The following is a 12057-nucleotide window of genomic DNA, read 5'->3' as shown; positions in this document are numbered from 1 at the left end:
ACCTCTCATTCTTCTAAATTCCAATTAGTCCCAACCTGTTTAACATTTCCTCATTAGACAATCCCTCCATTCCAGGGATTATCCCAATGAACCCTCTCTGAACTGCCTCCAATAAGATATCTTTCCTAAAATAAGGGGACCAAAACCGGTCCCCAGTGACAGCTGGTCTGCAAGCCTTCCCCAGAAATCATCTCTGGTTTGGAGGGTAAACGAGACAGGTCCAGTCCCTGACAGGATCATGGCAGGAAGCCATTTCTCTCCTGTACAGTCATTCCTGGCCAACACTCCTTGTCGTTGATGGAAGATGCAATGTTTTGCTTTCTTGTCGCTCTCTGTCCTTATTGTTGGTGTTGAATGATTTTTTTAGAGTTTCCACAAGTGAAATGTAGCTGTCCCTGCATCGTTAATAATGCAGGAGAGGTTCTAGTTGGCGAGTGAGTGGTATTCCTACAGGTCAATAAGAATTGATCCGGAGAAACTGTTTCATCAGTGGACCTTGTTCCCTGGTTGCTCTCAGCGTGTATATTTGATGGTTTGTATGAAACATTCTGCCTATCTGTTCATAGCAGAATGTGACAGTGCAGACCTCATATTTGAATATCATTCTCTCTCACAAACTTTTTAATTGTTGGGAATTCTTACTTTCGCACAATAACACTACATCCCAGCTTTCTCTTTAATCTCCACATCCATTCCCATCCACCAGAAATGACTCCTCAATATTTCTTTCACTTACACAATTCCAGAGCAGCCCCCGTGCAATTTGTCTAACACACATCTTCTCAAGGATGATCACTGAATCCCCAAAGGAGGCATCCTGACTATATTTATAGCTCAAATCTTCCAGAACAGCCGGGTGTAGGGTAGGAGATCTTGCCTCAATGTCAAGTCCCTCACTCCGAGGGTATCGAATCACTCAGTGGATTTCTCCACTTGCTCTGAAGTGAAAGGTGTACTGTCTACTTGTTCAAAGTAGAAGATAATTCCACTCGAGTAACTTAACAAACTGCTTGCTAGTGCTAATCGTGGAAGTCCGTCTGCATCACAACGGAGACTTGATGGTCAATACCTGATAGTATAAGTGCAGACATTAGCAATGTCCACCTCTGCATTCTCCTCCTTGTCAGTGACAGAACTCCTGTGTGCGGCCCAAAGATTATTGTTAATGGACAATGGGGCAACAGTACAAACTTTCTGCTGCACAGAACAGATGGAATCTCTTTACTCCAATGATAATCCCCAAGGCTTCCCTTCTGATTTATTTCCCTAGTTACTTTCAGCCTTACTCAACATTTTCAACTCCAGGCTAACTACAACTGGATTAGGCAGGAATTGGAGACTGTTATTTGGGAGAGGCTGTTTGAGGGTAAATCCACATCTGGTACGTGAGAATCTTTTAAGGAGCAGTTGATCAGAGTGCAGGACAGGCATGTGCCTATGAAATGAATAGACAGGAAAGGCAGGATTCAGGAACCATGGGAAATTGTGAGCCTAGTCAAAATGAAATAGGATGCACACGAGGTTGAGGCAACTAAAAACAGATGAAGCATTTGAAGAACAGAGAAAGCAGAGACGAGCCTCAGATAGATCTGCTGTCTGTCTGTTAAGTTGCACAAATACATCAAACAGTGTTTCAGTGGGTCCACTTCACCAGTGCATGTCTTCAATCTTATTCTTGAAGATTTCAAGGAATATGTCTGAGTTTTTCCTTGTGTACAGTCTCTAGCAGCAGTGAGACAGCACCCAAGTATCATCTTGCACCCTTACTGGCTGTCCATTCGTTAGTAGAGTAACCCAGTATCCGAGGTTAGCACATTCAGCTATCATTATACTCAGACTGTATGTCGCTTTCTCTCCACTCTGTTACAGTGCAATGCTTTGTTTACAAGCTATTTTGGTTTGTTTTTATTTATTTTTGCTCGTAACTTTCTTTTCCAACAAGTATACTCAATGTGACTTTTTCCCACAGCTTCAACATGCTATGTTCTTGCACCAGCATTTTACAACTGACATTTTCTATATCCAAGTACTTGAACTCAGTTGCTTTTTTCCTCAGGCAGTTCCATGGAAACAGCAATCTCCATGGCCTTCAGACTAAGGTTACTCTTGGTTAGCAACTGTTTCTGTATTGCTTCATTTCACAAACTAACCTGTCTCTGGGTGTATCATTCAGCACATCACCAAACTCTAAGCATTCTGCAAGCCTTTTTAATTCAACCACGAACTGTGCAATTGACTCCGCCACTTCTTGATGTCTTTTGTGGAATCTGATGCACTCCGCTATCACCAAAGTAACAAGTGGTCTTGCAGAATCTCTAAGTTCTATTCATATCTGTAGGTCCCTGGCTTGAGGAGATGAAACATTTTCCTCCCATCACACTCAGGCACATAGCAATGCTATTTTTGTTCACCTGTGCAAAATGTTCGGCCCAACTGCTCCATACTTTCACTGAAGGCTCCCATGGGACTCCTCCTGTTTTCTTGCTGATGGAGGTTCACTTTGCAATGTGTTTCCAGCAGTTACCTTGCTTTTCTCATTTAAACAAGGCAGCAAGCTGAACTGCAGCCTGTGTAAACATGCCCAGCTTTATAATTATTCTGAAGAGGACTGCTCCTCACGCATTTCGCCCCCGATATCTGGAGCACGAGCCAGAACTTTCCTTCTATGTCTTCTTTTCTGACTTTTTGTTATTTTTTTCCCCCATGAGGCTAGTAAGTGCTATTTGAAGTCTGTGTGCATGGTGGTATTGATGCTAGGATCGTCAAATCCCTACAGTGCAGAAGGAGGCCATTTGGGCCATCAAGTCTGCCCAACCATGCTGCTCAACTTAACTAAAACCCCCTCCCCTTCCGGGGACCATATCCCTCTATTCTCATTTCATTCGTGTACTTGTCAAGACGCCCCTTATAAGTCACTACTGTATCCGCTTCCACTAACTCCCCCGGCAGTGAGTTCCAGGCACCCACCACACTCTGTGTGTAAAAAAATCTGCCTCGTACATCTCCTTTAAACCTTGTCCCTCACACCTTAAACCTGTGCCCCTGAGTAATTGACTCTTCCATCCTGGGAAAAAGCTTCTATCCACTCTGTCCATGCCTCTCATAATCTTGTAAACTTCTATTAGGACTCCCCTCAACCTCCGTCGCTCCAGTGAGAACAAACCAAGTTTCTCCAACCTCTCCTCATAGCTAATGCCCTCCATACCAGGCAACATCCTGGTAAATCTTTTCTGTACCCTCTCCGAAGCCTCCACATCCTTCTGGGAGTGTGGTGACCAGAATTGAACACTATATTCCAAGTGCAGCCTAACTAAGGTTCTATAAAGCTGCAACATGACTTGCCAATTTTTAGACTTAATACACCGGTCGATGAAAGCAAGCATGCCGTATGCCTCCTTCTTTCCCGCACTAATTATCTGTGCATATGTAAGCAGCAGCGCTTACTGAAGCCAAGACCATGGCTCAATATTTCATAGATAAAAGCAAAATACTGCAGTTGCTGGAATCCAAAACATAAACAGAGGTTTGACAACATCTGCGGAGAGGGAATAGAGCCAACATTTCCAGTCTGGATGACCCTTCATCAAAGCTGAGGGCAAAGAAAATCAAAAAAGATTGATATTATATGAGGGTCCGGGGGGTGTGTAAAAGGGCAAAGGGAATGTGAATAAAGATAAAGATGGTGAGAGGGGTACTAAAAGTGTCCGTTAAGCGATCAGAATGTGTGAATGGCAGATCAGAGATACAGATGGTTAAGGGAGTTGCATTCAAGGGGAGTGGGGGAGGAAGCAAGAGGGAGAGCGCAAATGGAGAAGTGGAAAAATGAATGACAGAAAGAAGGATGTTTAAAAATGGATGAAAAGAAACAGAATGAAACATTAGCTCTCCTCTCTCTCCACAGATGCTGTCAGACCTACTGACATTTTCTATTTCAATATTTCATAGAATCCCTACAGTGCTGAGAGAGGCTGTTCGGCCCATTGAACCTGTACCGTTTTCAATCCCAGCCAGGCTCCATATCCACACCCTCACATATTTACCCTAAATCCCCTGACACTAAGATGCAATTTATTATGGCCAATCCACCGAACCAGCACATTTTTTGGACTGTGGGAGGAAACCGGAGCACCCAGAAGAAACCCACGCAGAAACCACCACAACAAATGCAACCAACTGAACCCAAGTCACTGCCACTGTGAAATAGCAGTACTAAACACTGTGCCACCGTGCTTACTGCAGATACTCGTAGCCGATATGCCAAATTTCCTTCACCTGAGGAAGAGAAAAGCGAAGGTAGTAATCTCAGGATTGCTGCCTGTGCCACGGGAGAATGAGGGAAGAAATGAAATGAGGTGGAGGCTGAATGCGTGGCTGAGGGACTGGTGTAGAGGGCAGGGATTTCGGTTCCTAGATCACTGGGACCTCTTTAGGGGTAGGTGGGACCTGTACAGTAAGGATGGGTGGCACTTAAATCCCAGGGGGACTAATATCTTGGTGGGAAGACTGGCTAAGGCTACCGGGGGGACTTTAAACTAGAAAGGATGGGGGGAGGGAATTGTGATGGGGAAACTGGGACGGAGGAGGTTCGCTCCCAGGTAGGGGAGGACCGCAGGCAGTATGGGGGGAGGTTAGACAGGGGGTGGAGAAGGGAAATGCCCAGACTGAGGGGCTGAAGTGTATACATTTTAATGCAAGGAGTGTAGTGAATAAGGTAGATGAGCTTAGGGCGTGGATTGCTGCTTGGGATTGTGATGTGGTGGCCATTACGGAGACTTGGATGTCTCAGGGACAGGACTGGGTACTTCAGGTGCCAGGTTTCAGATGCTTCAGGAAGGACAGGGAGGATGGCAGAAGAGGTGGTGGAGTGGCACTGTTGGTCAGGGACAGTGTCATGGCTGCAGAGAAAGAGGATGCCGTGGAGGGACTATCTACAGAGTCTCTGTGGGTGGAAGTTACGAACAGCAAAGGGTCGAAAACTTTGCTGGGTGTATTCTATAGGCCACCCAATAGTGACAGGGAAGTTGAAGTGCAGATAGGGAAACAGATTCTGGAGAAATGTATTAATAACAGAGTTGTCGTGATGGGAGACTTCAATTTCCCAAACATCGACTGGAATATCCCTAGGGTAAGGGGTTTGGATGGGGAGGAGTTTGTTAGGTGTGTTCAGGAAGGTTTCCTGACACAGTATGTGGATGAGCCTACGAGGGGAGAGGCTGTACTTGACCTGGTACTGGCGAATGAACCAGGGCAGGTGATGGATCTCTCGGTAGGGGAGCATCTTGGGAATGGTGACCATAACTCTATCTCCTTCACAATTGCATTGGAACGAGATAGGATCAGGCAGGCTAGGAAGGTGTTTGTCTGGAGTAAGGGGAGATACGAAGAAGTCAGGAAGTTACTTGGACAAATAAACTGGAAGGAGGCGTTCTTAGGGAAAAGTACCGAAGGAAGGTGGCGGATATTCAAGGAATGTTTGTCTGGAGCTATGCGTGACAACGTTCTGATGAGACAAGGGGGTTTTGATAGGTCGAGGGAACCATGGTGCATGAAAGCTGTGTTGAACCTAGTCAGGAGGCAAGGGAAGGTGTACAAAAGGTTCAGGGAACTAGGAGAGGTTAAGGATCTTGAGGAGTACAAGGACTGTAGAAAGGACCTTAAAAGGGAAATTAGGAGAGCCAGAAGGGGTCATGAGGAGACCTTGGCAGGTAAGATTAAGGAGAATCCCAAGGCCTTTTATAAATATGTGAAAGGTAAAAGGATGAGAAGAGAAGGGATAGGACCTATAAATGGTGAAGGGGGTAAGGTCTGTGTGGAACCAGAAGAAATGGCAGAGGTGCTTAATGAGTACTTTGCCTCAGTATTCACGGTGGAAGCTGATCTGGGAGATTTTGCCACAGATTTGCAGCAGATGGAAAAGATTGAGTTTGTGGATATTAAGGTGGAGGATGTATTAGAACTTTTGAATTCTATCAAGATAGATAAGTCGCCGGGACCAGATGGGATATACCCCAGGATACTGTGGGAGGCGAGGGAAGTGATTGCAGAGCCCCTGGCGATGATCTTTGCGTCGTCAATGGAGATGGGAGAGGTTCCGGAAAATTGGAGAATTGCGGATGTAGTCCCTATTTTCAAGAAAGGGAACAGAGATAGCCCGGGAAATTACCGACCGGTGAGTCTGACCTCAGTGGTTGGTAAGCTGATGGAAAGGCTTCTGAGGGACAAGATTTACGACCATTTGGAGAGGTTTGACATGATCAGGAATAGTCAGCATGGATTTGTCAAGGGCAGGTCGTGCCTTACGAGCCTAGTTGAGTTCTTCGATAATGTGACTGAACACATTGACGAAGGAAGTGCTGTGGACATGGTGTACATGGACTTCAGCAAGGCGTTTGATAAGGTCCCCCATGCAAGACTTCTTGAGAAGGTGAGAGGGCATGGGATCCGAGGGCCTTTGGCCTTGTGGATCAAGAACTGGCTTGCCTGCAGAAGGCAGAGAGTGGTTGTGGATGGGTCTTTTTCTGAATGGAGGTCAGTCACCAGTGGAGTGCCCCAGGGATCTGTTCTAGGACCCTTGCTGTTTGTCATTTTCATAAATGACCTGGATGAGGAAGTGGAAGGATGGGTAAGTAAGTTCGCTGATGACACGAAGGTCGGTGGTGTTGTGGATGGTCTGGAAGGATGGCAAAAGTTGCAGCAGGACATAAATAGGATGCAGGACTGGGTGGAGAAGTGGCAGATGGACTTCAACGCGGATAAATGCGTAGTCGTCCATTTTGGCAGAACCAACGGGATGAATGAGTACACTATCAAGGGCAGGAGTCTTGGTAGTGTTGAGGAGCAGAAGGATCTTGGGGTCCGGGTCCACAGGACTCTTAAATCGGCCTCGCAGGTGGAGGATGTGGTCAAGAAGGCGTATGGTGTACTGGCCTTCATAAATTGAGGGATTGAGTTTAGGAGTCGGGAGGTAATGCTGCATCTTTATAAGACCCTTGTCAGGCCTCATTTGGAGTACTGTGCGCAGTTCTGGTCGCCTCACTATAGGAAAGACGTAGAAGCTATTGAAAGGGTACAGAGGAGATTTACAAGGATGTTGCCTGGACTGGGAGGCATGCCTTATGAAGTTAGGTTGAGGGAACTGGGTCTCTTTTCCCTGGAGAGACGTAGGTTGAGAGGCGACCTGATAGAGGTTTATAAAATGTTGAGAGGAATAGATAGGGTGGATTCTCAGAGGCTATTTCCCTGGGTTGAAATGGTCGCTACGAGAGGACACAGGTTTAAGGTGCGGGGAGGAAAGTACAGAAGTGATGTTAGGGATAAGTTTTTCACTCAGAGGGTGGTGAGTGAATGGAATCGGCTGCCGTCAGTGGTGGTGGAGGCGAACTCGCTGGGGTCTTTTAAAAGACTTCTGGATGAGTATATGGGGTTTTATGGGATTGGGGGTTAGAGATAGGTGTTGATGTGATCGGCGCAACTCGTGGGCCGAAGGGCCTGTTTGTGCTGTAGTGTTCTATGTTTTATCTTCTGAGAAAGTAGAGGCATTGTTAGGCTTTCTTAACCATAGTGTCGGCGTGGGGGGGACCAGGACAGGTTGCTGGTGATCTGGACACCTAAAAACTTGAAGCTCTCGATTATTTCCATTTGTCTCCGTTGATGTAGAAGGGGTATGTCCTCCAAAGTCAAGTTTATTTATGACTCACAAGTCAGCTTACATTTACACTGCAATGAAGATACTGTGAAAATCCCCTAGTTGCCACACTCCAGGGCCTGTTCAGGTACACTGAGAGAAAAACTTTGCATGGCCAATGCAGCCTAACCAGCACGTCTTTGGACTGTGGGAGGAAACAGCAGCTCCCGGAGGAATCCCATACAGACACAGGGAGAACATGCAAACTCCACACAGACAGTGACCCAGGCCAGAAATTGAACCCGGATCCATAGAAAATTACAGCACAGAAACAGGCCTTTTACCCCTTCTTGTCTGTGCTGAACCATTTTTATGCCTAGTCCCACTGACCTGCGCCTGCACCATATCCCTCCACACCCTTCTCATCCATGAACCTGTCCAAGTTTTTCTTAAATGTTAAAAGTGACCCCGCATTTACCACTTTATCCGGCAGCTCATTCCACACTCCCACCGCTCTCTGTGTGAAGAATACCCCCCTAATATTCCCTTTAAACTTTTCTCCTTTCACCCTTAACCCATGTCCTCTGGTTTTTTTCTCCCCGAGCCTCAGTGGAAAAAGCCTGCTTGCATTCACTCTATCTATACCCATCAAAATCTTATACACTTCTATCAAATAGAACACAGAGAACATAGAACATTACAGTGCAGTACAGGCCCTTCGGCCCTCGATGTTGCACCGACCAGTGCAACCAATCTAATGACCCTCTAACCTGAACTATTCCAATGTTATCCATATGTCTATCCACTGACCATTTGAACGCCCTTAAAGTTGGCGAGTTCACAACTGCTGCAGGCAGGGCATTCCACGCCCATACTACCCTCTGAGTAAAGAACCTACCTGCAGCAGGCGACAGTGCAGAGGGACCTCGGGGTCCTTGTGCATGAGTCGCAAAAACCCAGCCTGCAGGTGCAGCAGGTGGTCAGGAAGGCGAATGGGATGCTGGCCTTCATAGCGCGGAGGATTGAATATAAAAGTAGGGAGGTCTTGCTGCAGCTGTATAGGGCATTGGTGAGGCTGCAGCTGGAGTACTGTGTGCAGTTTTGGGCGCCATACTTACGCAAGGATATTTTGGCCTTGGAGGGAGTGCAGAGGAGGTTTACTAGGCTGATGCCGGAGTTGAGGGGGTTGAACTACGGGGAGAGGCTGAATAAACTAGGCTTGTACTCGTTAGAGTTTAGAAGAATGAGGGGAGATCTCATTGAGACGTATAAGATGATGATTGGGATGGATAGGATAAAGGTGGAGAGACTCTTCCCGCTCAGGAAGGATAGTAGGACTAGGGGGCACAGCCTCAAGATAAAGTGGGGGTGGTTTAGAATGGAGTTGAGGAGGAACTTCTTCACTCAAAGGGTGGTGAATCTCTGGAATTCTCTGCCCGTTGAAGTGGTGGAGGCTACCTCGCTAAATATTTTTAAGACGCGGGTTGATGGGTTTTTGATGAGAGGGGATTAAGGGTTATGGGGAGAGGGTGGGAATGTGGAACTGAGCCACGACAGATCAGCCATGATCTTATTGAATGGCGGGTCAGGCTCGAAGGGCTAGATGGCCTACTCCTGCTCCTATTTCTTATGTTCTTACCTCTGACATCCGTCCTATAATTACCACCTCTTAATTTAAAGCTACGTCCCCTCGTGTTAGCCACCACCATCCGAGGAAAAAGGCTCTCGCTGTCCACCCCATCTAATCCTCTGATCATCTTGTATGCCTCAATTAGGTCACCTCTTAACCTTCTTCTCGCTAATGAAAATAACCTCAAGTCCCTCAGCCTTTCCTCATAAGACCTTCCCACCATACCAGGCAACATCCTGGTAAACCTCCTCTGCACCCTTTCCAATGCTTCCACATCTTTCTTATAATGTGGCGACCAGAACTGTACGCAATACTCCAAGTGCGGCTGCACCAGAGTTTTGTACAGTTGGAACGGCTGCGAAATTCAATCTCTCTACCAATAAAAGCTAACACACTGTACGCCTTCTTAACAACCTTATCAACCTGGGTAACAACCTTATCAATCTCCCCTCATTATTCTACACTCCAGGGAATAAAGTCCTAACCTGTTCAACCTTTCTCTGTAACTCAGTTTCTCAAGTCCCGGCAACTTACTTGTAAACCTTCTCTGCACTCTTATTAATATCCTTCCTGTAATTAGGTGACCAAAACTGCAAACAATACTGTAAATTCAGCCTCACCATAATATTTCAACTTTTATACTCAATACTTTGATTTATAAAGGCCAATATTCCAAAAGCACTCTTTATGACCCTATCTACCTGTGACGCCACTTTTAGGGAATTATGTATCTGTAATCCCAGATCCCTCTGTTCTACTACACTCTTCAGTGTCTTACCATTTACCTTGTATGTTCTACTTTGGTTTGTCCTTCCAAAGTGCACTACCTCACATTTGTCTGCATTAAACTCCATCTGCCATTTTTCAGCCCATTTTTCCAGCTGATCCAAATCCCTCTGCAAGCTTTGAAAACCTTCCTCACTATCCACTACAAAGAGGATGTATCATCAGCAGCATCCCTGGTGCTGTGAGAACATAAGAAATAGGAGCAGGAGTAGGCCATCTAGCCCTTCGAGCCTGCCCCGCCATTCAATAAGATCATGGCTGATCTGAAGTGGACCAGTTCCACTTTCCCGCTTTCTCCCCATAACCCTTAATTCCCTTGTCTATCAAAAACCTATCTACCCATGACTTAAGTATATTTAGCGAGGCAGCCTCCACCACTTCAACGGGCAGAGAATTCCAGAGATTCACCACCCTTTGAGTGAAGAAGCGCCTCCTCAACTCCGAGGATGCAGTGCTAACCACTGTGTCACATGCTGCCCATGTTTTCCTCAACACTTCCTGAAGTTGATGACTATCTTTGTTTTGTTGACATTGAGGGAGAGATTATTGTTATTCTGTACTTCATTCCTGTACTCTGTCTCGTCACTGTTTGAGATCCGACCCATTAGGCTGGTATGGAAAGCATTTTTTCTGGTTGTATCACAGCTTGGTTTAGCTCCTGCTCTGCCCAAGACTGCAAGAAACTACCAAAGGTCTTAAATATAGCCCAATCCATCATCCAAATCAGCCTCCCATCTACTGATTCTGTCTACACTTCCCGCTCCCTCGGAAAAGCAGCCAGCATAATTAAGGACCCCACGCACCCCGGACATTCTCTCCCCTACCTTCCTTTGTCGGGAAAAAAATACAAAAGTCTGAGGTCACGTACCAACCAACTCAAGAACAGCTTCTTCCCTGCTGCTGTCAGACTTTTGAATGGACCCATCTCACATTAAGTTAATCTTTCTCCACACCCCAGCTATGACTGTAACACTACATTCTGCACTCTCTCGTTTCCTTCTCAATGAATGGTATGCTTTGTCTGTATAGTATGCAAGAAACAATACTTTTCACTGTATACTAATAGATGTGACAATAATAAATCAAATCAGTACAAAGGGGATTGCATTGGACAATGAGGGTGATGTTTCTCACACAGGGAAGTTTGAATAGGCAGAAGGCAGGGTTACACAGGGACAGTGGGGGGAGGGGTGCTGCAGGCCATAATCCTGATGTGGGTAATGCCGGCGTTGGACTGGCGTAAACACAGTAAAAAGTCTGACAACACCAGGTTTTAGTCCAACCTATTTATTTGATAATATACTCACAAGCTTTCGAGGGACACCCTCTTCGTCAGGTGTCCCTCGAAAGCTTGTGAGTATATTATCAAATAAATAGGTTGGACTAAAACCTGGTGTTGTCAGACTTTTTATTTTGCCATAATCCCAACAGCCTGGCTGTACAGAGGAGCAGAGAGGGCTGAATGGCCGGGGTGAGGGGATGTTTACAGGGGGGGGGGGGGGAAAATGTTTATGGGGAGGGGGGAATGTTTATGGGGGGGGGGAATGTTTATGGGGAGGGGGGAATGTTTATGGGGGGGGGGGGAATGTTTATGGGGGGGGGGGGAATGTTTATGGGGGGGGGGGGAATGTTTATGGGGGGGGGGGAATGTTTATGGGGGGGGGAATGTTTATGGGGGGGGGGGAATGTTTATGGGGGGGGGGAATGTTTATGGGGGGGGAATGTTTATGGGGGGGGGAATGTTTATGGGGGGGGGGGAATGTTTATGGGGGGGGGGGAATGTTTATGGGGGGGGGGGGGAAATGTTTATGGGGGGGGTGGTCCCGGTCTCCCTCCACCTCCCCCGTCGGCTCTGGTACCCGGGTCGCCCCTCCCTCCCTCTCTCTCTCTCTCTCTCTCCCCCCCCCCCCCCACCCGGTACCCCCCGGTACCTCCCCCCCGGCCTCTCTCTCTCCTCCCCCCCCCCCCCCCCCCCCGTTAACCTCTCTCTTCCTCCTCCCCCCCCCCCGGTAACCTC

The sequence above is a fragment of the Carcharhinus amblyrhynchos genome, unplaced genomic scaffold, assembly GCF_965287045.1.
Source record: "Carcharhinus amblyrhynchos unplaced genomic scaffold, sCarAmb.v2.hapA scaffold_832, whole genome shotgun sequence".
In the NCBI taxonomy this organism is placed as follows: Eukaryota; Metazoa; Chordata; class Chondrichthyes; order Carcharhiniformes; family Carcharhinidae; genus Carcharhinus; species Carcharhinus amblyrhynchos.
Note: the sequence above shows the minus strand (reverse complement) of the source record.